The sequence below is a fragment of the Diceros bicornis genome, chromosome 9, assembly GCF_020826845.1.
Source record: "Diceros bicornis minor isolate mBicDic1 chromosome 9, mDicBic1.mat.cur, whole genome shotgun sequence".
Lineage (NCBI taxonomy): Eukaryota > Metazoa > Chordata > Mammalia > Perissodactyla > Rhinocerotidae > Diceros > Diceros bicornis.
The window spans coordinates 81,200,341-81,227,100 of NC_080748.1; positions in this window are offsets into that span (position 1 = coordinate 81,200,341).

Sequence of the window (26,760 nt, forward strand, 5' to 3'; positions counted from 1 at the left end):
ATGGCATCTCCTCTGAAGACACATGAAACCAAAACTGTATATCGAATCATAATGAAGTAATACACTGCTGTGTAGAGTTTAAAAGTTTATAAAACACTTGTACTTCTTCACTTCACTTAGTCTTATTTAGTTCTGATCTCAATGTGTTTGCTTGGATGGGTCATTTTATTATTATGTAATTTCTTTGCAATGACTGTTTAAAAATGTAAAATGCAAGTAATTTTCCCAAATTCCTTCCAATATCAAAAATAAAAATTCAGACCAGCTTTCAGGAATTTGCACACCCAGGCCTGCTGCTTTTTAAAGACAGCCCATCTGATGCAGTGTTCTTTTCTGTTGCATTTCCCCAGGACGTGCAGTGTTCCCCCTTGGCTGGGTACATTGCTGATGAAGGCTCTTTCCTCTAATGTAAAATGCATCCGCAATGCATCAGGGCCTTCCGGGAGGCCACAGTGAGGCTCAATCACTTGACCCCTCGCCAAGTGACAAGTAAGGATGGGGCTCTTCCATGGACACTTTAGTGCAGGGAATTGAAACAGCAGAAGACACTCAGTATTTATTCCAAATGAAATAGGAAATTAAGTGGCAGGCAGTACTGGCTTAATAGAGCCTCTTAGTGGAGAGGAGTGTGAGAAGGACAAAAATAATTCTGTATCACACTCTTCTTGGATTTTTACTTAAATATAACCCAAATGCATAACAATTTTTGATCTGATGTGTTAGCTCTAGTTTATTTTGCTTCTATAATATAGCTGTTTAAACTATGCCTTGAAAACAATTTCTGTGAAAACTGAACATATATATACATCTAAGTTTATTTCAGATTTACTTTCATTCTATATTAAATCTATAAACATTTGGTCAAAAAGCTCTATTTTGGCAATATTTTCTTTTCCTATGTAACAATAACTCTAAAGGTTTTTCTTAGTTTTTTTAGGGTAAACTAAGGCCCTTAAGAGTAGAAAGTGATCCATATGTCTTTGCAACCCTATGACACCCTACACGGTGCCTCCACGTAATAAGACATTCAGGAATTGCTTCTGGAACAGAATATGACTTTTCAATTATGATGCTAAATACTTTCAAAAAACAGCAGCTTAATTTTGGGTCGCATTTATAAAAATCATCACAGGGAGGATTATTTCGAGGAGTGGAAAAACTTTTGTGAGTACAGTGGGTTATTTGAGATTTTATAAGGCTATAAAAACTGGAGTTCTAAAGAGTGATGTTAGAATTGCAAATAAACTTCTATTAGCAATCTACTCGGTGGATATCAGGTTCGTCTATCAAAACAGAAAAAGGAGAATTAAAAGTCAGAGCTGAGTGGCAGCCAAGCATTCGACTTAGTACAGAGATTGTCAGTGCAGAAACAGACCTCTGCAAACCCAGCAACCTCACCTGAGGGAAGACCACAGACTCGGCAAGTTTGGGTGATTGCCCAAGATTGCAGGGCTAGCTGGGGGACAGAGGAGGAAAAGAGAGTCATGGTTCATATGTCCTGAGGCACCTTACAGTATACTCCAGCACCGATATATTAATTGCTACACTGGAAATCCGAACAATTTAATGCCCAAATAAATATGCTCTAAGTCATTAAATCAATAAGTTTGATAATATTTTCATATTTTCCAATGATCATTTCTTAATAGTAACATCTTCTTTATGCAGCATGTTGCCCAAATTCCGGCTGTTGATCTTACCCATGTTACTCCCACTCTCTGATCCCATTTGTAGACTAAACAAAATAACGCTTCCTCTGCTATGGCAGTCCCTCTGCTGCTCAGCAGTATTCCAGTTGGCCCCCTCTGGACACATGGTGGGGTTGATCATACTTCCCAATCTCCTGAAATTAAGCAATGGCCACATCACTAACTTATGCCAACAGATATGAGCATGTGGGATGTGTGTCACTGAGGCAGAAACCTTTAAGAGGCACTATGCAATTTGCTGGTTCTCTTTCCACTGCCACAGTGATGAGCAACATTCCAGGTGGTTTCAGGAGCCTCCATCAGCCTGCCTCCCTGAAGGCAAATGATGTGGAGCAGAGCCCCTGATGACTCAGAATGGACATATAGAATGAGCCATAAAAAGAAGAGAAATATTGCTGTTGTTTTAAGCCACTAAGACCTGGTGATTATTTGTTACCATAGAATAACCTAGTCTGACCTAATTGATTCACCTTTCGGATTCTTGTAGCATTAAAATTGTTGTGTGTAGTGTGGTCACCTCTTGCCTCCAACGGGCGCTCAATGCAATAGTGTCAACTACTTCAACTACCAGTGAAAGAACTTTTTATTTTTAAGCTGGAAGGCATACATTTCTGAGACAAATAGGGTGTCTAAAGCTTGAAAAATGTAAAAAAAAATGGAGACAACTATCATAAGTAATGTGCCCAGCCAAGAATAATTCTGTGTTCTATATTCAAATTGCTTCCAGGAGTGACAAAACAGATTTTCTCTTGTCTGAGTTCCATCAGATGTGGTTGGTCAGTTCAGTAACGGCACTAAATAGTTCCTGCAACAAGTAATCCATCTCATTGCTCACAGCTGAATTTCACACGAAAATAAAATAATGCTTTTGTACCAGCGATGTGCATGCCCACATACACACACACATAGCACTTTCTACCTAAGTACTAATAATTCATATGTGTAGAGGACTTTGTCTTGTCCAAGTGTTTTAGAGTCTGTTATTTCATTTGATCGAAAATAATTATAAAGCATTAAATACTTCAGCAGAATGCTCTTAACCTATTGTGTGGCAATTGTCCTCTTAAAGAAATTAATGAGAGTTAGAGATCCTCTCTGCAAAAAATTGCATGTAATCACAAATACACACTTTGCACATAGTCATAGGAGACTTATGGACTCACTGTGGCCCATGATAGATCCCTGACTAAGAATTTTCACATTAACATTCTAGGATAGTTCCAGCTTACTAAGGTTCTGCAGCATATTGGAATATTTCATATCTCACCCATCAATATTTATTGAGCAATTCCGTGATTCAAAGCATTTGACTAGGCAACAGAAAGAATTTCCTGGAACTATCAAATACATATTCCATCTCATGCAATTTGTGTAGAAGAAGCTCTAATTATCCCTGTGTCTTTTACTCTTTCCTCTTCAAAGGAATGAGATGGTCCTCCCTTTCTCCAGTATTGGAAGGTTCCATATGAACAATAACTTTAGAGCTATCATAAGCAAGAGTCGCAACAGAGGAGGAAGAGACAAAGATAGTGCTAAATGAGAGTGCAAGGAGTAGGGACTGTATCTTGGAATCTCTAAGTCGCCACCAAACTGTTGGATCACTCAACGGCAGAAAATGCAGGGAATAGGGGCCAAGTTTTGAGTTTTTTTCTTTTCTCAAGCTGAATCTAAGCACTTAGAGGATTCCCACTTGTCCTGCAGAAGCACCAGAGCTTTATGACTAAGGGTACGAATGACATACCCATCTTTAGTCTTTGATCTAAAACGAAATACCTCTCAAAGATACTGCCTCAGCACCTGGGACCATCAGTGGTGAAGGTAAAGAGGAACTGCAAATTCATTCAGCCAATCAGATTGTCCTCATGCCCCATTTTGTAGTCTGTAGGCATAGATGCGCAGGGATGAGAATGCCTTACTCATTAGATTTTACAACCTGGATTTCTCAGGAATCTGTTATAGACCTGAACTCACTTCTTAAACCAGAAGCAGGCAGTAGAATTAACTTTAAGATGGAAGTTTAAATTCCCAGTAATGGAGATAAGAGGTTTATCATTTTTGTAGCAATTGCCCAACTGTATCTGTGGGTTATATCCCTGTGTTCTAAATGAGCTGTGGCTCTGAGTCAGCCCAGGTTCTGAGCTCTTATCAGCCTCCATGGTGTGCACATAGCAACACACCACAAAAAGATAAAGGGTCATTGATCTTTTATAGCATGACAAGAGTTTTGATGAAGATAGTAAAAATCCACATTGTGAAGACTTAACCCAACTCCTACACGTTCAAGATACTTTCAACTGAGAACACTTTGCTCTTTTTTCTACCTATTTTCCCACACAACTTTGCTTAGGGCCTTTGCTTGTCAGTGTGTATGTTCACAGTGTGTTACACAGTTACACATCTTACACACACACGCACAAATGAGGTGTCAGGATCCATATCTTGATAAATACAAGAATTCTATATATGCTGTTCTGCATTTTACTTTTTTTTAACTTTATAGTACATCTTGGAAATCTTTCCATATCAGCACATATAGATTAAACTGTCTTTTAAAAAAATTAACAATATAAAGCATGCATGTTATAAAAATACATATATATTCAAAGAGGGTGAAAGGGAATAAAGTGAAAATAGTGTCCCTCTAATCCTAAATCTCTAGTTTTCCAGTCTCTTTGCTCAGAGGTAAAGTTAAATAGAACTAATGTAAACATATATATATATGTTACATATATATATATATGTGGAGACAGAGAGAGAAAGATAATTCAAGACGGCTGCACATTGTTTGCTACCCTCCCATGCACAGATGGAGTCTGTTTCTCCATCCTCTTGAATCTGGGCTGGTCCTGTACCTGCTTTAACCAATTGAATATGGCGGGAGAACACCAATTACTGCTCCAGGCTGAAGCTTTTGAGGGAACTAGCTACTTCCTTTCCTTGGAAACTAGATGCCATGTAAGACGTCTCACTACCCCAGACTGGCATGCTGTGAGAATCATTCCAATCACAATCCACTCCAAAACCCTTTAGGAATGACTGGATTCTCCACACCCTCATCAATAAAGTGTGTTATCCTATCCAATTATTTTAGTTCATATTTCTTTAACTGTGGCTGGCTTTAAAGCATCTTTTTGCAGCTTTGATAAGTTTTTTGAGTGTGTATTTTTTTCCTCTGTGAACTATCTAATTTTGCCATTCATATTGCTAATCTTTTTATTAAGTGATAAGACTTTTATATATTGAGAAAATTAATTCCTTTTCTGCTATGAATACATTTTTAATATATTATCCAATGTATTCATCTTTCTGTTATGGTCCCTGTTAATAGTACTTTTTCACTCTTAAATTAGTTGCTTCACGTTTTCTTTCAACCATTTTATATTTTCATTTTTTACATTCAATTTTTGGGATATCTTTCATTTATATTGCTGTAGTAAGTGATGAGGAGATCTAGTTGTAGTCTTTTCCAGGTGATTTTTTTTACCTAATTATTTAAATGCAACTTTATATACTAAATTCTCATGTCTATTTGGATTTTTTTCTTCTATCTTTTGATTCATGCTCAAATTTTTGACTTTAGTTTATTTTCGATTTGATAATTTTAAGTATGAAATAATAAATTATTTGACATCTATAGATGCCATTAATGAATATGAGTTTAAAATTTCAGTGAAAAGATTCTAGCAAGGTTCATACAAATTGCAAATGGTCATCAAATCATCCTTTAAAAACTGTAGACTTTTTTTTTAAATAAGTTCATGTTCCTTGAAGAACAAAAAAAGAAATGGCTATTTTCACTTAATGCTTGCTAGCACAAAAACACAATAGTATGTTTTGTAATTTTTAGAATTAGCAAAATTAATTATAATATTATAACATTAATTCAACATATGGATCATGCAAAATGAAATGTTAATTTATTTGAGCGGACATGGGCCAATTTACTCTAGAAAAATAAAAGTAACCGATGAAATGTGCAATTACTTGAAATCATAAGGAAAGCAGTATTCATGGTTCTGTTGCTTTGCATTATAGTTCATAGTTTCTTGTGCTTTACACTATAGTGCGTTTTACAACGTATGTTCTTCCTTCCCCCCATGAATGGTGAGTTCAGTTATTAAAGATAGAAAAGTAGCTTATTTATCTTTGAATGTTCTCTGTGCTGATCACAGTGTATTGAATATAATGTGAATTAAGTAAATGTCAGATCAATGTTATGAATGCATGGATCCAATGCCTGTGTTTTTATTTGAAACTTCATTAAGCTCCCAAAGTCAAAGACAAAGCATACTATGAGAAAAAAACTTTTAAGGTAACTATACTGCAATTGTCAAAAATGTTCATCATTGGATCCATACATGACTAGACCAATGGAATAGCAAAAGATAATGATTTGGGAATTCATTCATCAGTTATGTATAACTACTATATTATACATCTATTTTTTCTGTTTATACATCTATCTTTTAATTAATTTATTCATGAAAAATATATTCATAGACTATTTGTACCTATGCTTTGTGCTAGAGTCTGGAGATAAGATGAAGAGCAGTCAGCCACAGAGGCTTCATAGGTTTTTATTCAGGACATTGAGTAAAGACTCACTTCAATAAAATACAAGCAGTGTTATCCTAAAGATATGTACACAGGGTTTGAGGAAGAAGCATCGGACGTGCATCAAGGGTTTGGGAATGACGTGCCCAGAGAGAGGCGACAGAGCTGGTTCCTGAAATAATGGAGGACGTGCAGTCCAGACAGAGGGAACCGTGGGTAAATGGTGGTGTGGACGAGCCAAAAAAACAAACAAAACATCATCATTGGCTAGGAAATGAGTCTCCTGGATTTAGGATTAATAACTATGTGTTTCATGTTTCACTGATAAAACCTGACACATAGATTTTTTTCCCGTTTTTACTTTCATCCCTGCAAAGATAACTTCAGAGACCTTTCCAATTCTGGTTCTGTGCCGCCCCGTACATTCAAGAATACACAAAAGAGACGCTCAGCTCTGCTATTCAGCAGCATGAGACATGGAACTCCTCTTGAAAAGAGGAGGAAAAGACTTCTGTAAAAGGCAGTACCACTTTATTTTGCAAGGTAAAAAAATAACCATGTAATAGCTACGTAAATACATGACTGTTGACAATGTCAGTGCCATGTAACCATAGAGTAATTATCTAGCTCTCTCCTTGTTTAAAACAAAGACCAAGCTGCAAATGTAAGAGCTGCAAGTTGCATGACGATTATTCCGTTCATTACTTGGTAACTGGAAGTATAATTATCAAGTAATCTGCATGAACATAATTACGTATTTACATCGTCTTTGCCATGTAATTATAGGGGAGTTCAGTGATTATACAGTACACTTCTTGAAAAAGAAAGTGATACCAAAAAACAACAAAAAAAAATCTGTGTGAAGCAGTCATCTCAAACAGAAAAAATTAAACATGAGGATGATTTATCTTAGAAAAGTCCTAAATCATAATATAAGTGAAAACAATAAAAATTAGATCAGTTTCCAATCATGAAAACCAATCAGAGTCCATTTCATGAATTATGGAAGCCTGCTGAGACCGTCAAATCATTTCATCTAAGTGCTCAAGGAAAATAGTAGAATTTGCTTTCTTATTTCAAAATGAAGTTTTTCTATATTTATTAGTCTAATCATCTCTATCTCAGTCTTCTTTCTCCCACTATTAAAATCACAAGTATCTCTTTTAAATTCTAAGATGTCTAATAAGTAGGCAAAGAAACACGAGAAGGGATAAAGTTGAATAGTACTGATCACTTAATAAAGTTCTCAGGCTTTTTCCTGCTACAGAAAAAAGAATATTAAGTACTTTATTTTTGAAGATCTTTAATATGGATGGTCTATAAAATGATGTTCTGGAATTTTTAAGCATTTTGCTAACTGCATTCTTATTATTAAAATCTCTCGATTGATAACTGACCACACTATTCTTGTTTTCTGTTGGCAGTGGATGTTTGGGCCACAGTCAATGATTGGATGGCATATTCTGCACAGTGAAAAGTGTCACTTAAGAAAGTCATTGTCTGAAATCATTTGCATAAAACAACAGTTCAGTCAGAAATGAATTAAAAGTGACTTCTTGAGTATATACCATATATGGGTAAGAACCTGTACACTGGGAAATAAAACCACGCTTAAAGCCAACACAAATTGGAACTTGTGGTCATTTCACATTAGTCACCATCCTCGAAATAGAAATATTCTCTCAGTACTTGCACCACCTCATGTTTGGTTCTAACAAGCTCAGCAAGCTGACTCATTTAGTTCTCTGAACACTATTTAATACATTCACAGAGTAATTTACTGCTATTTTTCATAGTTAAAGCAACATCTGAAGGTGGTGACTGGCAATAAGAAAGTTGTTTAAATATGAAACAATCAGGGGTCAGTCCAGTGGCATAGTGGTTAAGTGAGCCCGATCCTGCTTCGGTGGCCCAGGAGTCACAGGTTTGGATCCCAGGTGTGCACTGACGCATCGCTTGTCAAGACATGCTGTGGTGGCGTCCTATATAAAATAGAGGAAGATGGGCATGGATGTTAGCCCAGGGCCAATCTTCCTCAGCAAGAAAAGAAAAAAAAGAGGAAGATTGGCATCAGAAGTTAGCTCAGGGCTAATCATCCTCACAAAAAAAAAAAAAAAAGAGAGAGAGAGACAATAAGAATGTGTGAAGCCTTTTGTGAATCTTCATTCCAGAAGAGTATATATGAGACATTAGATCTGTAGTCACCCTTGCTGAAGATGTTACAAATTAGTTTTCATATTTTTGGTGAAAAAAACACAACATTGTGCCTTTAAAGAATTTCTACTCCTAAATTAACAGTGTAACAAGTATTCAAGGCCTATTCCCTGTGTCTCTGTCAAGTGTTTGTTTCTTCTGTAGGGTGAGAATCTTCTTCCCTGAGCACAGTAATGATAGCCAGAGAACAGAAAACCTCCAAAAAGGTGGCAAGATGCTTCGGAACTCCTCTGGTGTCTGCTGCCTAATTCAGAGACCCGGTTATTCTACCAGCCGAGGAAAATGGGAGTGGTGCCTCCCTGAGAGCCTGCCCTGGGCCCTGCATATCACAAACACACACACTGAAATAACTTACACATTAACACACATGGGCGGCTCCTTGCTGGGAATTTGCCCATGAATCACACCATTCCAGCTCCCTAGAAACACTTCTCAACAGCTCTTGCCCTATGTGCTTGAAACTGAATTCAATTTTGTTTGAATGCCATCATGGTTTGCAAGGTGTGCCTCTGTTCTCATCCAAGATGGGCAAAGCTTGAAGACAGGGAGGAACTGGACAGCAGAGCACTTAGGTAAAGAAAAAACAAATGACTATCATGTGGATTTCTTCCTCTGCAATGGCGTATGAATGCAATAGATTCCTGTATGATGAAGTGTCCTGTCCTGAGGGAGAGAGGCATCCATTCCCTTGTTCGTCTTTCATTCACTACACTTGAACGTGTTGGCTGAGGAATATCACAAAATATTAAACAGTTTATGAGGTGTGTGTATATAGGTCTATATTTTTGAAAAATTAAATGTAAGTTTTCCAAAAATCAAACTTTAAAAGCTCATTTTTATTTAAATACTTGTATTAAAAATTTTTATATTCATCATACTTTATATTTTATGTAATGGATAATTTTGACTGTTTAGAAAGAATAACTTTTAAAAATTTAAGTGATTGAAATTTCTGATTTTGCAATATTTATATTTTTATCAGTATATTCATATATTCAACATTCTGGATGCAGTTACATGTTTTAATCCTTTAGATCATTACTCTCAAAAGAGCAAAAATTTTGTGAAAATCTTTATTACAAAAACAACTAGTGATTTTGATTAATTTAAGGCAAGAAAAAATTTATGGAATACATAATAGATTTATGAATTACATATGCCTTCATATTATACTTATCAAACAGCCCTGGAACACCTATCAATGGAACATCCAGATATGTAATAATCATGAAATTCTGTGAAATTTTTCCAGAATTTAGTCATATAAAAACCACAACTTTAGACACGTTTTTCTGTTTTAACGTTATGAAGGTATATTTGCTGAGATAAGAGAACAAAACATCTTTTATTTAACATTTCATTAAGTCTGAATTATAACTTTTAAAAGTTTACATATATGATATGTATTTTTTTGTCTCCTCCCGAGCCCCAAAATTCTTAAGGGTAGGTGTGTGATGCAGCTCTACCTCTCGTCCACACAGGATATTTTTGAAGGGACCAAAAGACAGCTCCCCATCTCAACCATCACTACCACCATCACTTCCTTTCTACAGCAATCTCCCAGTGGCCACCTGTAGAATTCAGGGCAGAAAATTATATAGAGGGGACAATCTGAGGTTAAAACAACAGGATGGAGAAGAGAAGTATAAATGACAAAAGAGAAAACTGCAGGCAAACTAAGAATAACATATCAGATTAAAAATCCGTGTAGCAGACAATGAAGAGCAGAATTCATACTGAAGAAAATTAAGTCAGTGTCATGGAAGACAAACTTGAAAAGCTGGCTCAGGATGAAGAGGAAAATGACAAAGACATGAAGACACCAGAGGGAGGAAAATAACCCTGGAAGAGCAAGAACAGAGATATAACACAGAGATAATTAGTATTCCAGAATTTTAAAAAATGAAAAGGAAAAGACAATCCAGAGGAAAATTCCTCGAGCTAAAAAGGAGATCTGCAACGACGGGTCGAAAGAATTCAATGCACTACAGGCAAAACCAAGAAAAAGTTCATTATACATAAACACATCCTGGCCAAAAAAAAAAATTAATGACAAAAGCAAAAACCATTCCTACAAGCATCGAGCAGAGTTGGAGGTGGAGAGAACACAACTGCAATCAAACAAATATTAAAGTCATCTTGGACTTCTTGACAACAAACGCCCTAGACAATAGCTGACGTTCTGTGGGAAAGAGGCTGTGACCCATCCATCAATTCTTTTACGTGGCCAAGTTGTCTTTCATGTGTAGAATCAACACAAAGACACTTCCAGATACATGAAGACTCTGAAAAGGACTCTGTGTGCCCTTTTATAAAATTAAAACTATCTGTGATACTATTAACATTAAAAGTTCACCATCAGGGTAATCGAGGAGTAAAAGGGACTAATGGTCTAGGTAGTGGTTAAAGGCACGGAAATGAAGTCTCACAACCTGGTTTCAATTCCTGACCATGATACTAACTGTGGCTTTTAACCTGGTTTCCCATCTGTAAAGTGGGGATAGTAGTATGTACAGCAAATAGCTGTAAGGCTTTGATGTATGTGAAATATTACTATAGAGCCTATAAGATAGGACATACTTAGTACATTTCCGATGACATTATTATTACCTCCCTACAAGTACAATATTTAAGACTAAAATTAAGTGGGATGCCCTTTGAAGGAGCCACTTAAATTTATGCCAATCTCTTCTATGTTCTGTGTATAGAGACACATAGTCCTCTTGAAGAATATTTTTTTACTTCTGAAAAGTACACTTGAATGATACCCTCTTATATGAATATCATATGCAAGTATTTATATTTTGTGTATTAAGTATTATTGACTATAGGCAAAAGAATAGGGCATGGCAGATCTCTCATTAACTAATCAAGCTATACATCAATTGGTGACAAAACCAACCACTGAAGAGCGATCACCTTATGGAATGGATCAAGGGCCATCCCAACACCTACTCTTTGATAACTGAAGTTAGTGTGAGCTAAGGTGGCCAGGGTGACCCCAATCATGATTCATTGGCAGAGAAAGGCAGTGAGAGCGTAGAATAAAATCCCCATGTTTTTCTATGTTGGTGGCTCCAATTCAACAGAAAAGCTCAGCATTGAGTGGTTATCTTTGGACTCCCACCAAGGGGTCCCATCTGGCCAGTGCAGGAACCTGGACCAGCAATGGTTTCCCTGCAATGATGGACAGGAGTGCCCTGGGGGACAGGCCAATCTCCAAAAGGACACTCTGGGTCAGAAAGAAAGAAATGATAGTGGCCGACTTCTGGAAACAAGAATGATCCTTTCCTCTGGAAACCTCCGTACATTGGGAGCTCAAGAGAGTAAACGAGAAAACAAATATGTGACCACATAGGTACCTAGAGTTGATGAATCAACTCGTTATCAGGTAAAAGTGTCTGTCAAATTAATGAATAAAAGATAAGTGCTATGAGAGTTAACATGTCCCCACTGTCACCAGCTCTCCCAGAGAAGGGCCATGGCTGGTTTTCTTAGTCTAAGAAAATTAGGCCTCGAAATTATGCAGTCCTGGCAGTTTAATTAAACCTGATTTCTTGCCAAGACTTTTTAAATATTTTCCAGGGCATCATTCTTTTAGCCTTTTAAAATGTTGTGAGCATACAGCCATTTAAAAAATAGTTATATTGAGTTTTCTAACATGTATCCAAACACAATAGCTTAATATACCAACACTACTGATTCATATATACTTTACTGACATTCAGAGTTCATAGAGAAAATTCTTCTTGTCTGCAATAAACTACCTATATTTTGAGTCCTTTCTGATACCCTGTCACAATTCAATTGCACTCATTACCATCATGGAAAACCTACCATCAGGTTCTTTGTAACCCATTAAACATATACTCAGAAGAACTCCCAAATCCATTAAAAATAACATTAGACCTACACAAACTTCAAATTCAGAAACAGAATTTATGAGAAAATCAATTACTGGAGTTTCACATTCTCCTATGATAGAAAATGTAAATATAAGCCAATCCTGAGTGAAACTGTCAAACAGGCAAAGTATCTTCAAGCCTTTTCCACTTTCAGGCGCTCAGTGTTCTGACACTGTGTAGTCTTCCTCCACCACAAAGAGAAGGAATTGGTGAACTTGTTTGTGAATTGGCATTTATGTGATCTCAGAATTGAAACATATATCAGAGATCTTCAAGCTGGACCTTCTACCTAATATAGCAATTTACTCTTCAATAACCTTGAGAAGCAAACATCTCTGTCACTCCCAAGGATCAACTGACTCCCCATTCCGTAGCTGGACAAGCTCGCTCAGAAAGCTCTGACCTTCTCTGGGTCAAAGTTACCTCCTTCAACTTTCATCTATCACACTTTGACTCCCAGACTATGTCCACCCTTATGCGCAGCAGGTCTCCAGGTATTTGAAGAAAACTATTTTATTCTTAAGCAGCTCTATCACTGACTTAATTAACTTCAGTAACTTCAACTTTTCCCCTTACATCAGTTTCCAGATGACTACCATTCTGTTCATTCTTGTTTGGATGTTTTTTAGTTTGTAAACATTCTTCTCTAAGTATGCCATGCATCAAAGCTTCATTCTGATAACAAGTTCTGAGGAGGTGTCATAGTATTTTGGAAAGAGCTCAGACTTTGAAACTACACAGACTCCTGGTTCTGAATCCAGCCCTTCTACCTCCCAGCTGTGTGACCTTGAACAAGTTATATAACCTCTCTGTTTTCTCATCTGGAAAAGAAGAATTATACCACCTGATAAAATTACAGTGAAGACTAGAGAAAATCAAAGTGGCATCAAAGTATATCCACCAGCACAGGGTGGTAAACCCTCAGTTAATGATATCTACCATCATTACATATCACTACTGCAGGCTAAACAATGATGACATCAAAAGATGACTAAATTGTCTTATAAATTCAGGTGGTATGTGAATAGTCTAGAAGCAAGAAACCAAGTTTGCATATCCTCCAAGAGTAACTCCTCTGTTTTCAGTATTCTTTCTCCTGGCTATAATTCAAGGGTATAGATTAATACATTGTTTTTTGTGAAGTGACACTTTCTATATTTCAAGTATCTCAACTTTGGGAATTGAACAGTAAAGTTTTCCAAAATCCCAAAGTAGTGCTTGGGTTTTCTAATTTTATGTGAAATAAATGATCTCCCAGGTCATAAATTCTCTATATCATCAACTAGTTCTGCTCACGGGTGCTATGGGAGAGATTTGTGTTGTTGCTGACACTAAATCTACACCAAGCACCTCCTACTCGTCTATAGAAATTACCGTGAATATGGCATGACTCTGGAGTTCCACTTCTAATTGTTCCACGGCGGGGCTAATGTCCAGAGAAAGAAGCAGAGAGAGAGAGAAAAAGGCACAGCCCCATTGGATCTGCTCATGTGCCAGAATTTGAGAGGTTTTCTTGCTCCCATCTTGGCCTCTATGAGGCCATAATCTAAAATTAGAAATTAAATCAATTGCCATTGAAACTGAGGCAATCAAATTTTTAAATCCTAAATACTCTGGAATGCAAATGGATCTCATTTCAAACTTTGTGGGAGAAATTCTGACCTTAAAAACCTCTTCCTTCCTTGTCTCACTTTCCCATCTTGGGATCTGCTGGCTTATATCTCCAAAAGAAAATGGGAGGTGGAGGAGGTGTCCTGAGATCGCAAAATCGAGAGAACTCATCCCAGCACGTGAGAGAGTTGTCAGTTGGAAGGGCCTGACGCAGAGACCTAAAGGAACTCTCCAGAGATTGGCTACCCACTCTTTGCCTGGATCTTGGCATACTCATTACCAATGGCTCTGTCCAGAACACCTGCTTTGATGCTCACCTTTCATGGTCCTTCCTGCATCTGACACCTGCCGGGACTACCTCCTCTACCACTCACGTACTGTCCGAAGAGGATATTCAGCCTTCCTGACTGGACTTCATTTTACTTCCTGAGGCCTGCAGCCCCCAAGCTCTGGCTCAACCCCTTAAGCACATCCCTAAGTGAGGGTCCCTCCCAGCCAGGCCTTTCCAAATGCCCACGGTGCTCTGAGCTCCCGACCCACCACCAACTTGCCACTTCTCCCTAACATCAAGCAGCGTCCTCTGGTGTACTTAAAATCACATTTAAGACTCAAGTTACTGATAAATTCAGAACCACAGGACATAAAGGACCAGCACGTCCTTCAGTCTGGAGAGCTAGAGTCCCCACAGCTCCCCCGCCCCCACAATGAAGCCTCATACGCGGCATTTTCATGAGTGACTGAACAGGATTCACTTTTCTCTTAGCCTGGAATAAGACTTAATTGGTTGCTTTAAAAATTATTTATGCCCTTCATGCATGCATTTTGAGCAGATTAGAAAACACTAGTACACATCAATTTATTTTTTTCAAAAGGAGTCATTAAATATCATGAGGAAATATTTGCAGGGTGGGACCAATGTTAACATACGGGGGTAACCGCTCATTGCTCTCCTTCCCTTTCCCTGCAATTGTGTCTTAGATTTGTTTTTCCTTTTATCAATAAAAATAGTTGGGAATATTTTCACCATATCGCCCATTTCCAAAATATTTCTAGGTATTCTCTAAAGATAGCCCATTTAATTTCCAGGAGTAGGATTTTTGAGTCAAAGTGTTTGTGCATGTTTAATTTTATTAAATACTGACAAATGCTGTCTCAGAAATGTAAGATAATTTACAGTCCCACTAATCATGGTTAAGAACACCTTTTCCCCACGCTTTTGCCACCACTGCATGCTATGAATATTTTTAACCTTTGTCAATACAATTGGTGAAAACTAGTGTTCTGGTTTTTTGTTTTTCTGTTGTGTGTGTGTGTGTGTGTGTTTGTGTTTCCCTGACTACTAATGACACGAATGTCTTCATATACGTAGTGGTTATTTGCATTTCCTCTGCTGTAACTAAGCCTATATATCTTGTTCCTATATGTACGTTAAATCATTCATCTTTTTCTTATTCGTTTGCTTTTTTTATCCTACAAAAACAAAATTACCAGCTCATGAATTTACATGAATAAGTTTGCTCGCTTCAGCATTGTTGGTAGTGACTGCAAATCAGAAACAACCTGGGCCAGCCCCGTGGCTTAGCAGTTAAGTGTGTGCGCTCCGCTACTGGCGGCCCGCGTTCGCATCCGAGGAGCGCTCCGACGCACCGCTTGTCTGGCCGTTCTGAGGCTGCGTCCCACATACAGCAACTAGAAGGATGTGCAACTATGATATACAACTATCTACTGGGGCTTTGGGGAGGAAAAAAAAGGAGGATTGGCAATAGATGTTAGCTCAGAGCCGGTCTTCCTCAGCAAAAAGAGGAGGATTAGCATGGATGTTAGCTCAGGGCTAATCTTCCTCACACACACACACAAAAAAACAACCTGGAGATCCATCAATAGGGTTTTATTGTGTAAATTATGATGTGTATTTCTGGAATGCTTTCTGGGCATTCAAAGATTAGGGAAGATCTATATACACTTACTTGGAAGGAATCCATGATAAAATTACTCAAGGAAAAGTAGTAATTTTAGAATATCATATACAGAATGATCCTCTTCTGTAAAACAAACAAAAACACATATTTGGACATATTCATACATAATTTAAGACACAAAGGACGGAAGAGTACACAATAATTGTTTCCCAAGTTACCACAAAGGATTAACGCTGGAAAAAGGAAGAAAGAGGTTGTTTGATTTTATACCTACAACTTATACCTTGTGAAGTCACTAAATGAGCATATACTATTTTGCAATTCAAATGACTGAAATAAATTTTTGATTATAAAATAATAATTAAAACATACAATTGTGAAAAGTTTTAGCATCAGTTTTGTGTAATCGTATAATATTTTTCAGGCATAAGAAAAAATCAAGTATACAGATAGAAAATAGTGCATTTTCAAATATATTGACATTTTTTCCATCAGAAAAAGGAACCTCCTGCCATAGACAATGGACCATTTATGGGGAAATATGAGAAAACTAGTTTCACAAGATCAGCAAGTTTAGAACACGCAAAAAAAAATTTTTTTAATGCAAAAGCAAGTATCAACCCCTTACAGATATTTGTGATTTATCACCATGACATCACAATGCTGTAGAAACTTATAGATAAATAAAGGTTTGCCAGGGAGATAAGGTCTAACGAGAAAGTCAAATGTTATTAGCTAATGGTATCAAAGGAGTTAATTTTTTAAGAGCTTCAAATGGTTAGTTTTATAGCAACAGAGGATCCAATGAGCCTGAAGTTTACTCACACAAGTTTCAGTCTTCAAAATGCATGCCCTAACTCCCTTAAGTTTGTACACGGAATTTGGTATGGAATTTCCTACGTTAAACATCAATACTGTTTGGATGATGATCTGAGTATGAGATCAATCTTATCTGTCCTGGGGGGCTCAATCATCGCCCATTATACGTTCAGTCTAGACCTCTCCCTCCCTCCCTCTTCTCTCTCTCTCCATCTCTCTTTCTGGTCCCAGATTCCATACTACCTACCAGAGACTGTCCCTCTGTCTCACCAGCACCCCCAACTCAACATTTGAACCCTTCATTCTCTCTCCCCAACGTGCTCTTCCTCCCGTGTCACTCTCCCTCGTGAATGGAACTGCTTTGTTTCTGTCGCTCTGTGCTACTACTCATACATATTTTTCTTCCTTCTTCAAGAACTAGTTAGGATATTTCATTATATCACCTGTATATCACACATAAACAAATCTCCTATGAAAATGTGTAACAAAATGTAACACAAAACAGTGACTTCTTTAGTAAATTGACAGATGCACTCTCGTTAATTGTGTATTGTTGCAACCAGCCGCACGAGCCAAAACTAGCATCTCTCCTTTTACCACTCCTTCACTCTCAGCCCCCACATCCAATCAATCGCCAAGTCTTGCCAGCTCTACCTCCTGAATATCTCTCCATTCAACTCTCTTGTATCTATTTCCACTATCACTTGCACAAGACACTATCATCTCTTAGGTCACCTTTTCTTTGTGCAGTCTGGGCTTCCTCCAAACCATGTTCTCTGTTGCACAGTGACCTTTCAAAAACTTTCTCACAAGTCTGCAAACCTCCATGTGCTGGTCCTCCTATTACGTCTTTGGCTCCTTCTCCTGATAGTTTCATCCTTGAGAACAACACTCCCAACAGGGAAACATTCTCTCACTCCTCCAAGACTTGCACATGTTTCTCCTCTGCTCCAAATGGACAACTCTTTTTACTTGGCTAATTCTTACCTCTCCTAAGGTCTTGGCTTAGATGTGACTTCCTTCCTTGACCCTTAAGACTGGCTACATGCTCCCCAGGTACCCTGCAATCAGCCTACACCATGCTTTCCCCTTGGATTACGTAGTGCTTGAAATTCCCACTCACTTATGGTTTCCTCCACTAGAGTAAGGCTCCTGGCAGACAGGGGCTGAGTCTTGTTGACCACTGGATTCTCTACATAAGACACAGTATGGGCTCCAGAAAAGTTGATTGAGATGAATCAAAATTTACCAAAATATTCAAGAATACTTGTATGATGTTCTTTATACTTGGAGGTGAATCTTATGCCATGTTTTTGGTAGGATACATGCTCTGCAATGATGCATTCAAGAGCTTATGACTTTGTTCAGGTTTCGGTTCTATGGATATAAATCTGTCCCTCGTGTGACTGGAGCTAATACCTGGATTCTGTTAACCTATGGAAGATTATAGCAACATCTCATATTTGTATACTGCGTTACAGTTTACGAAGTCCTTTCAAATCCACCAACCTAATGAATTTTATTAATGTCATGTTCGTCTAATTATTCATTACCCTTCCTGTATTCCAGATCACTGTTCTTGTTTCTAAGATCTCCTCTGTCAGAAACTTGATGCATGATATGGCTAAGTTTGACTGACCAATCCAAATGGTGTTAATAATTCGACACGGCCTTTTCAGTCTTGCTTTTCCCAAGGTTGTGTCCACTCCATGGAGGTGAAGGGCTGCTTCCACTCAGGCTCACTACTTCCTATGAGTCACGGTCCCAACTTCCACTTCACAAGCAAGGATGCTATGCCCACAAGTTTTACAGACGGCTGTTCTGTAGCTTCATCTTTCTCTTGGGTCATTTCATTTTCCTCCCAACTTACTTCCCTGCCTCCAGCCTGAGACCCTCTTGTTCACTCTCTTCTCTGCTGCTTAAGTGATTTTTCAAACCCATAAATATTACCATGTCACAATCCGCTTTAATACCCTTCGGTGGTTCCACCACTCCAACAGCTTAGCCTAGTGTGTAGTGCTTGTTACGGCCTGGCCTCTCTCTCTTTCTCCAGGTTCATCTCCCACTGTCTGCCTCACATGCTCCCTGACCCCTGCACACCACACTCCACATCAAACCGTGAGCAGTCTGTGAGCACATCAGGCTGTTTCCTGCTTTTATCCATTTTCAAAGACTTTTCTCTGTTTGAAATGTACTCTCCTGCTCAATCAACATGGGAAACGCCTATTGATCCTTTAAAAACTTCCCACTCTCTAAAGACCTCTCTTCTCTCCAAGCAAAGCTGATCATCCCCACTGGAACCACCACTGTGCTTTATCTTCACTTCTTGTACTATGTGGTGGCCTTGTGTTTATACACCTGTCACTCCTTTTGAGCTACGAGATGCTAGAGGACAACTCTGGGTGGTAATTTTCATTGTATCCCCATGCCTGACAAATCGTTAAGTATGCTTATTAAATAAATGAATGAACTAACAAATCAGTCATTAGAAGCAGCACAGACTCAAAACTATGTTAGAATTTTTCCAACCACATTATAAAGGCACCAACACTGATTCTAGACTTTGGCTCAAAGTTTTTGCTTGGTTTTGATTAAGGCCAGAGGCACAGTGGCAGGAAGATCTAAAGAAAAATCCTAGTGGTCATTAATCTCCCCAAGAAATCCTAATTTTTCCTTCCAGTTGTTTTATTAAGTCTTATGACTATTCACCACTATAGCCCATTAAAAATCGTAAAGACCCATACAAGATGAATACTGCTCCAACTTATCCTAAAGCACTGAACTTACCACAAAAGACGCCATGAAAAGTCCACCATTAAGCAGAGTAATACAAGAACCTGAGAAAAATTATAAAGTGAGGCCAAGAATTGACCTGGGGGAAATATACATTTGTCTCAGAATTCAAGAAATTCTTAAAAAGAAAAAAATACCACCCACACAGCACTCCATCATCTAACTTTGGTGATGCATTTGTTTTCGACAGCCTTGGCACCAAGTGCAAAGTTAACATATATCTGGGAATTTAGTGTGGCAGAGAGAGGGTGGGGAAAATCATAAGTTTCTAGCTGTATGCTTCAATTGACACAGTTTTACAGAAACTACATTTGATGGGGAGGAAAATCACTTGACCACTCCTCCATATGATGGACAGCATCATGATTCTGACATGACACATCCACAGGAACGAGAAAAGTACACACCTTGAGACTTGCTATCTGTCCACGATCTCTGAGTCTAACATTTTAGCAACTCATTTGGTTTAATAAACTACAACAACTTATTTAAACTTCTAAGATGCTGCCAAGTAAAATCAGATGATTTGACTGGAATATCATAATATATTAATCATTATCAATGTTTTACCACACAAAGACACAGGAAATTTTCTATGAGTTCATTATAACAAAGTTTGGTCTTCACATCAAATTAATTTTATTGTGTAGTTATTATCATTATGTATTACAGGGGAGAAGGGTGGTCAAGGCTACAATATCAAAGTTTATCAAATATTTCCATACTTTAAAATAGATTTCTATTTCAGTGGGAAGCAATTCTACAGAATTGAATAGTATGCATTGATTTTTTTAAAAGAATGGATTCTAAAATAATAGCATATTTGGTCAAAATCTAGGAATAAAGTCAATTGTAATAGAAAATTATTCCTTAAGCATGGTCTAGTGGCATATTAATATCTTTGCTGGTGACAGTGACCCATCCAAAGTGCTAACTACCTTGTATGGCTTAAGCTCTACAATGACTCACAATACATTACAAAAGAGTGTTATAGATCTTATATATTCTGAACTGCCATGTTGAGAAATCCTATAAGGATATTCTATCTCAAGAGAAGAGAAGGAAAAAGCAAGATCTCTTTTCTGAATTTGTTTTTGTATGAGTAGATTCAACAAATGAGAATTATTTAGGGGAAACTAACTACTGGTCTTTTATAAGCCTAAAAATTACATTATTAGAAGTGAAAAGTTAAAATGTATTTCTCTTTGTATCTTTAGTTTTCTAATGTACTTTTGATCAAAACCAAATTTAATTTGTTTTTTTCCAACTACAATCAGCTGCTAATGAATATGATGAATAAAACTTGCTATAGTCAGGAATTCTATGATAACATAGAATTAAAGTTGGAAAAGTTTCAAACTTTCAATGTCAAGAATGTGATAGAATAATCTCTAACCTACAGTGCACCATCTCAGGTACAAGTACCCCTAGTTTTTCCACGTGCTTTGGATCAATATGAAAGAATCAGATCAATCTTTAATACTCAGAAAAGAATTATTTTTTAACTAAATGCTTCTCATAGAGCTAAAATGTGAAATAAATGAACTAAAACCTGTTTTTTCCCCTGCTTGGAGCCTTATGACAAATGTGAAAATGTAAATAAGTTACAAACTATGATTACATTTTCATCCATTCAAAGCCTTATACCTAAGGAAGGAAAGATTTTAAATCTGTAAACCAAAAGATAGACTTCAGTTAAACCTCAACATTTCCTATCCAGGCTACACTTAGCTTATAATTAAGGATTTTAAACCTGTTAAAAATAAATTTTTGTTTGTTCTAATGCATTCATAAAAAACATACACTATTGCATGTACACAAAGCTCTACTGATTTGAAAGTTTTGCTAAATGTTATTCCCTGTGTTAGATAAGTTCATGTAGAAATAAAACAAAGGAGCAAATCAATATTATATCATTGCAGAGTTTTAGGTAAGAGATAATGAACTGAAATTAGAATTCAATCAGGAAAAGCTTTTCAAGGGAAATTTAGCACAAGATCTCTAAAGAGGACCAAGTAATAAGACATTCAGTCAATTTGCTTTCCTTTGTTTTCTTTCTTTCTTTCTTTCACCCTAGTTATTTTTTTTTAACTAAGATCAGGCAAAGAGCAACAACTAGCCAAGAGCAAGAGAAAATGAGCCTTTAACAGTGCTGAGAAAGTAAGAAAGTGGAAAGACAATTGTAAGTTTTGGTAAAAATTGACTTTAACAGAATAGATATCTCTGGCCTCTAACTTGTAAATCAAAATTAGTTTCTTCATCCTATATTAACATAAAACAAGAGATACCTGGACTTAGGTGGGGTGAGATAAGAAGACACTGGCTCTGGAGAAAGCAGAGTTGGGCAACTCTTTTAAGCAGTAAGACTACAAGACACTCTATGTGGAAGTAAGGAGGTTGTTTTTGTCCGAAAAAATTAGAAGGTGTACCCTCTTTTAACAAGTTCCCTATGTTGTCAGGAAAACTGCCTGAGGATATGATAATAACGAATACAGAAAATGTCCCAGTGTGTATTAATTAACCAATAAGGGAAAAAATGTGAAGTCCACTGATTAGTCCACATTGTGAAAAATGGACCACGGAAGGAAGGCCGGCCACCAACTGACCAGAAGCTCTAGGGCTGTATCTATATGTGACAGGAGCAGGGGGCTGGGTGGAAGAATCAGACTGAACTCGCTCCAAAAGTATTTATATAACAAATGCCCGAAATGATACCCTGGCTGCCTCAACCACAGAAGAGAAATGTAAGCCCCGTGTTTGTAACCCTGAGTGGATGGCATAAATTGATGAGAGCAGAGGACAGGTGAGCATAAAACATGGGACCTCCACAGGAGGATGAGGCAACTGGGAAAGAGACATCACCTGATATGACTCATATTTTTCCTTCTCTAATTTAATTCAGTAAGTAAATTAAGTAATTTAATTCAACAATGTACATGAGATGGCAAAACTAGAGCCTATAGGTGAAACACTATGTGAGAATTTAGTAGACTATTTAGTAGAATAAATAGGTAAGCAACTAAATATATCCTTTTAGTAAATTATGCATATATTCATATATTGCCTAATAAAAATATAAAATATACTAGAAAGTAATCCTACACTCTTAATCTGAATAGGGAATGTCAAATATACTGTTTGGACCTTTTTTTCCTTATTTTTAAATGCTTCTTCAGCATAAGATGCATGTATTATCATACATAAAGAAAACTTGCTTTTTCAATCATGGTGCATGTCAGTTACTTATATTAAATATAAATCTATTAGAATGGGAAATATGCAATCTGAATAGCATTCTTGTCACCTATGAATTAATTGCAAATTTAAAACTATATGCTATTATAGTATGACACATGAAAGTATTTAGTATGCTTGCCAAGTGTTTTTTAAGTCCTTAGAGTAAAATTCATTTTACTTAGTACAAAAAATTCGCAGTGGAGTCTACATAATTATAATTATTCATGCAAAATACTTCACACAGCTTCTTACAAAAACAAGTGATTAAAAGACTGCCATTGTAGAAGGAAAAGAAAAATATGTTTATAAGTTTAGTTGTTTGGTTAAGATCAGAATGTATATAATTTCCAAACCTAAAAATGAAAATATAGTTGTGATTTAGTGAAGTTGAAGTTTTGAATTGTGTCAAATTGATGCTCCTTAAAATTTAAGACTCATTTTCCCCAAAGAGCTGTATCAGAGAAATTCCCATCATTGCCTTCTCCCAGCACACAACTACTCTCCAAAGATCTGAGCTTTCAAGCTCGTCATAATTCACTTCCTGCTCAAGAGGCTCTTGAATGCAACACTGGCTGATATTACTAAATCTATCAGGAGTTGCATTTGGAATAGTTCAGTTACTAGCAAGTAATACGTCATCAGGCATTCTTTCATCTAGATCATCTAGATTCTGACACAAATCTCATCAAGGCTTCCTCTACATCAGTGGTTCTCCAAGTGTGGTCCCTGGAACAGCAGTAGCTGTATAACTGAACAACTTGTGAGAAATGCATATTCTCAGTCCCCACCCCATATCTATTGAATCAAAAATTTTGGAGGTGGGGGCCAGCAATCTGTGTTTTAAAATGATTCTGCTGCACTAAAATTTGAGACCTATTGCCCTATGTCATGTAACAACTTGTGTGGGTCCTGAAGAGGAAGTTAGGATGAAGAGGATGGGCTCCAGGAGGCAGCTTCAGTTCGGTTAAAAGATTACAACATGGTTTCAAGGTGGTAACAGTTGTTTAAAGTCTATTCCTCTCGTTATAGAAAAGAACTAATGTAATGGTACTGGTTTTCCCAAAGCACATCCCAGTTGGTATTCCCATGATCTATGTAGCCCTACTTTGCCCTTAATTTTTCTTTCTCATCTAGAAAAGAGGCCTTTTCAGAGTCACATGCTATTTACCTTTTTCTCTCCATGCTCTAGTCACATAAGCTAGCACTGGGAAAGTTTCTGAGGGTTGGTTGGTTGGTTTGTTTAATTTAGCCTGTCTTTCTCTCCAGAGAAAAACTGGCCTTCTCAGTTTATCTTCCTTTGCAGACACAGGGGACACCAGGGCCTGACATCAGCCTACTACCACAATCCCTTATCCCTCACTCTTCAGACCCATCTGACCCTTCAACATGGCAAACTCATTCCCCCTCAAACACTTTGCATTCCATGTTCCTTTGCATGGAACATTCTAGAGCCCTGTCCTTGCAAGGCCACTCACTCCCTTCTGATCATGCCAATCTCAGTCCCAAATTCCTCTCCGCAGAGAAACCATCCCAGACCATGCAAACAACCCCAGGCTTAGCCATTCACGGTTCATCAAACAGCCATTCACTCTGTTTGACTTATTTATCGTCCCTGTGGAATGTTCTTTTTTTATTTATTTCTTTTCTTGTTCAGACTCTCTGGGCACGAATGTAAACTCCATAATAGCAGAGACCTTGTCCATCTTGTTCACCACAGTATACCCGACACCAAATAGTGCCTGGCACTGAAGAGTGGACATCTCTGAACATATGTTTGATGAGTGAATGAATATATTGTCATAATTTTATATTTATTCCATTAGCTAGAACTCTTTTGGTTGAAATTAACTGAAACCATTTCAATCTAATTTAGTCAAACAGAATATTTGTTAAAGAATGTAAGACTGTCTCACAGAAATCCAGAAAAGGAGCACATTCGGGTCTTCAGGTCAACTGGAATAGAGGCGTGAAATGCAAGTCTAGGCTCTCCCCTTCTTCCATTCTATTCCTTTGCTGAGGTTCCCAATCTTTTCTCTCACATCGCGTTGGCATACCTCACTTCTCTTGTCCACACAGCAGAAAACGTGACACCAATACCTTTGAAGTTGTACTTGGTCCCAGTTTCATCCTGGTGAAGAAAGAACGAATTCTCATTCTCATTCCTAGCTCCAAAATTTCCAGGGAAGCACTCCATTTGGCCCAACTATGCCAGGTTCCCCACCATAGTGGAAGATGGGAGGGTGATAACATGGGAGCTCCATGTAAAACTATCATGAAAGTTTCTCAGTAGCCATGCAGGTTTAGTAGGAGAGAAATGGCAGTTCTTCAAAAAAAAGGGAGATAATTCTCAAGAAAAGAAAGATGCTGAGCAGACCAAGCCATTAATTCCCACTCTGGCTGGGTGGTATCAATTACACAAGGCCATCGGGATGCCCGTTGATAAACTAGTGACAGACAGCATAGCATTCGTTGAGAGGGCTGTAAACTTTACAGTCAAACTTCTGGGCTTTGAATCTCAGCCATGCCACCTTAGAACCTGCATGATCTGGGACAAGACTCTTTCCCTGTCTGTGCCTCAGATTTTCCCTCTGTAAAATGAGGACAACACGAGGTCATTGTGAGGATTTATCCATGAAGAGAACTTTCCACAGTGTCTGGTATATAGTAAGCTCTCAGCTTGTTTAATTGCATTTTTACTGATCCTGCGTATGAATGAGTTAATATAGCTTCCAAAATAGCCTAACAATTCAAAGAAAGTGTTGACACTACAAAGCTCCACCAAACAGAATGGTTACAGGCACACACCAACAAGCCATCTGCAAATGTATACTGTTAAAAGAAATGCTAGACACACTTCAGTTTTTCCAGATACATTTCCACACATTAGTAGAAATACTGTGATCTTGACATAAAAATGGCAATCATTTTTGTGATTTTTGGATATGTGAGTGTGAGTTCGTATATCAGAGAGAGAACTTTTCTATAAATGGACGCGTGATGGGATCCCATGTGACCAACCTCACTGCTCATTCTTCCCCTCACACCCACACACAGATGCTCTCAGCCATCTTCTGAAGGACTCTGCCCTCTCCTCACCCCTTCTCACTGCCAGACTGGGTCGTCCACTGTGGAAACAAAGTCTGTGAAAGCTGCTCCAGAAAGATTCAGAGACACACTTGAAGAGCCTGTTTCTCCAGTTGCTAACACTAGATAAATGATGGTGGCCCGGGGAGAGAGGTGAAGGGGGAGAAACATGGAGCCAGACAGGAGGCAGTAGGATCGCCTTGAAGCTGGCGGGGAGCAGTCCCTCAGGAAGGTCTGGCTGGAACATAGGAGCAGACGCCCTACAGAGCTGACTGTGCTCCTGCTTCCATGGGGGAGACCCCACTCCCACAGAGACACAAAGGGCAGCCCGGTTAGGAGTAACATTTGTCAGTGCCACAGGGACTCCACCCAACCACATCCACCACTCACACATCACTGCCGAGTACTTGCATTGACTTTCTGTCCATTGGACACTCAGCAGCCTAAGAACTTGGACACCTGGGGGAGTAATGATGGCCTTTCCCCTCACCAAAGTGTGTCCAAACAAGCAACTTGTGACTCTCAAGTGTACACCTGCTACATGTAGCTTAAAGGATGCCTACTGCAACCTCATTAGCTTGGGTATCCAGAGATTAAATATTAATAGAAAGTTCTAAGAAGTGTAAAGATCAATAAATTAGGCAATTAAAGGGGGAAAAAGACAACAGGAAAAGAGAAGTGTTTCTGTTTTTTTCTTTTTAGCTGTCTTTGAATGATTTCTTTCCTCATGGTAGCAAATTTGTAAATAGTAGATCTTACAGGGAGCTATTGTAGCCACAAATGGCTTGGTAGTTTTGGTCAACTATTGAGCATTTGAGTTCTTTCCAGCCACCCCCTCACTCAGAGATTGTGATTACTATCAATTCTTTTCTGCTTGGTTTCCTACTTTTACCCACTTCTTATAATCAAAACAAG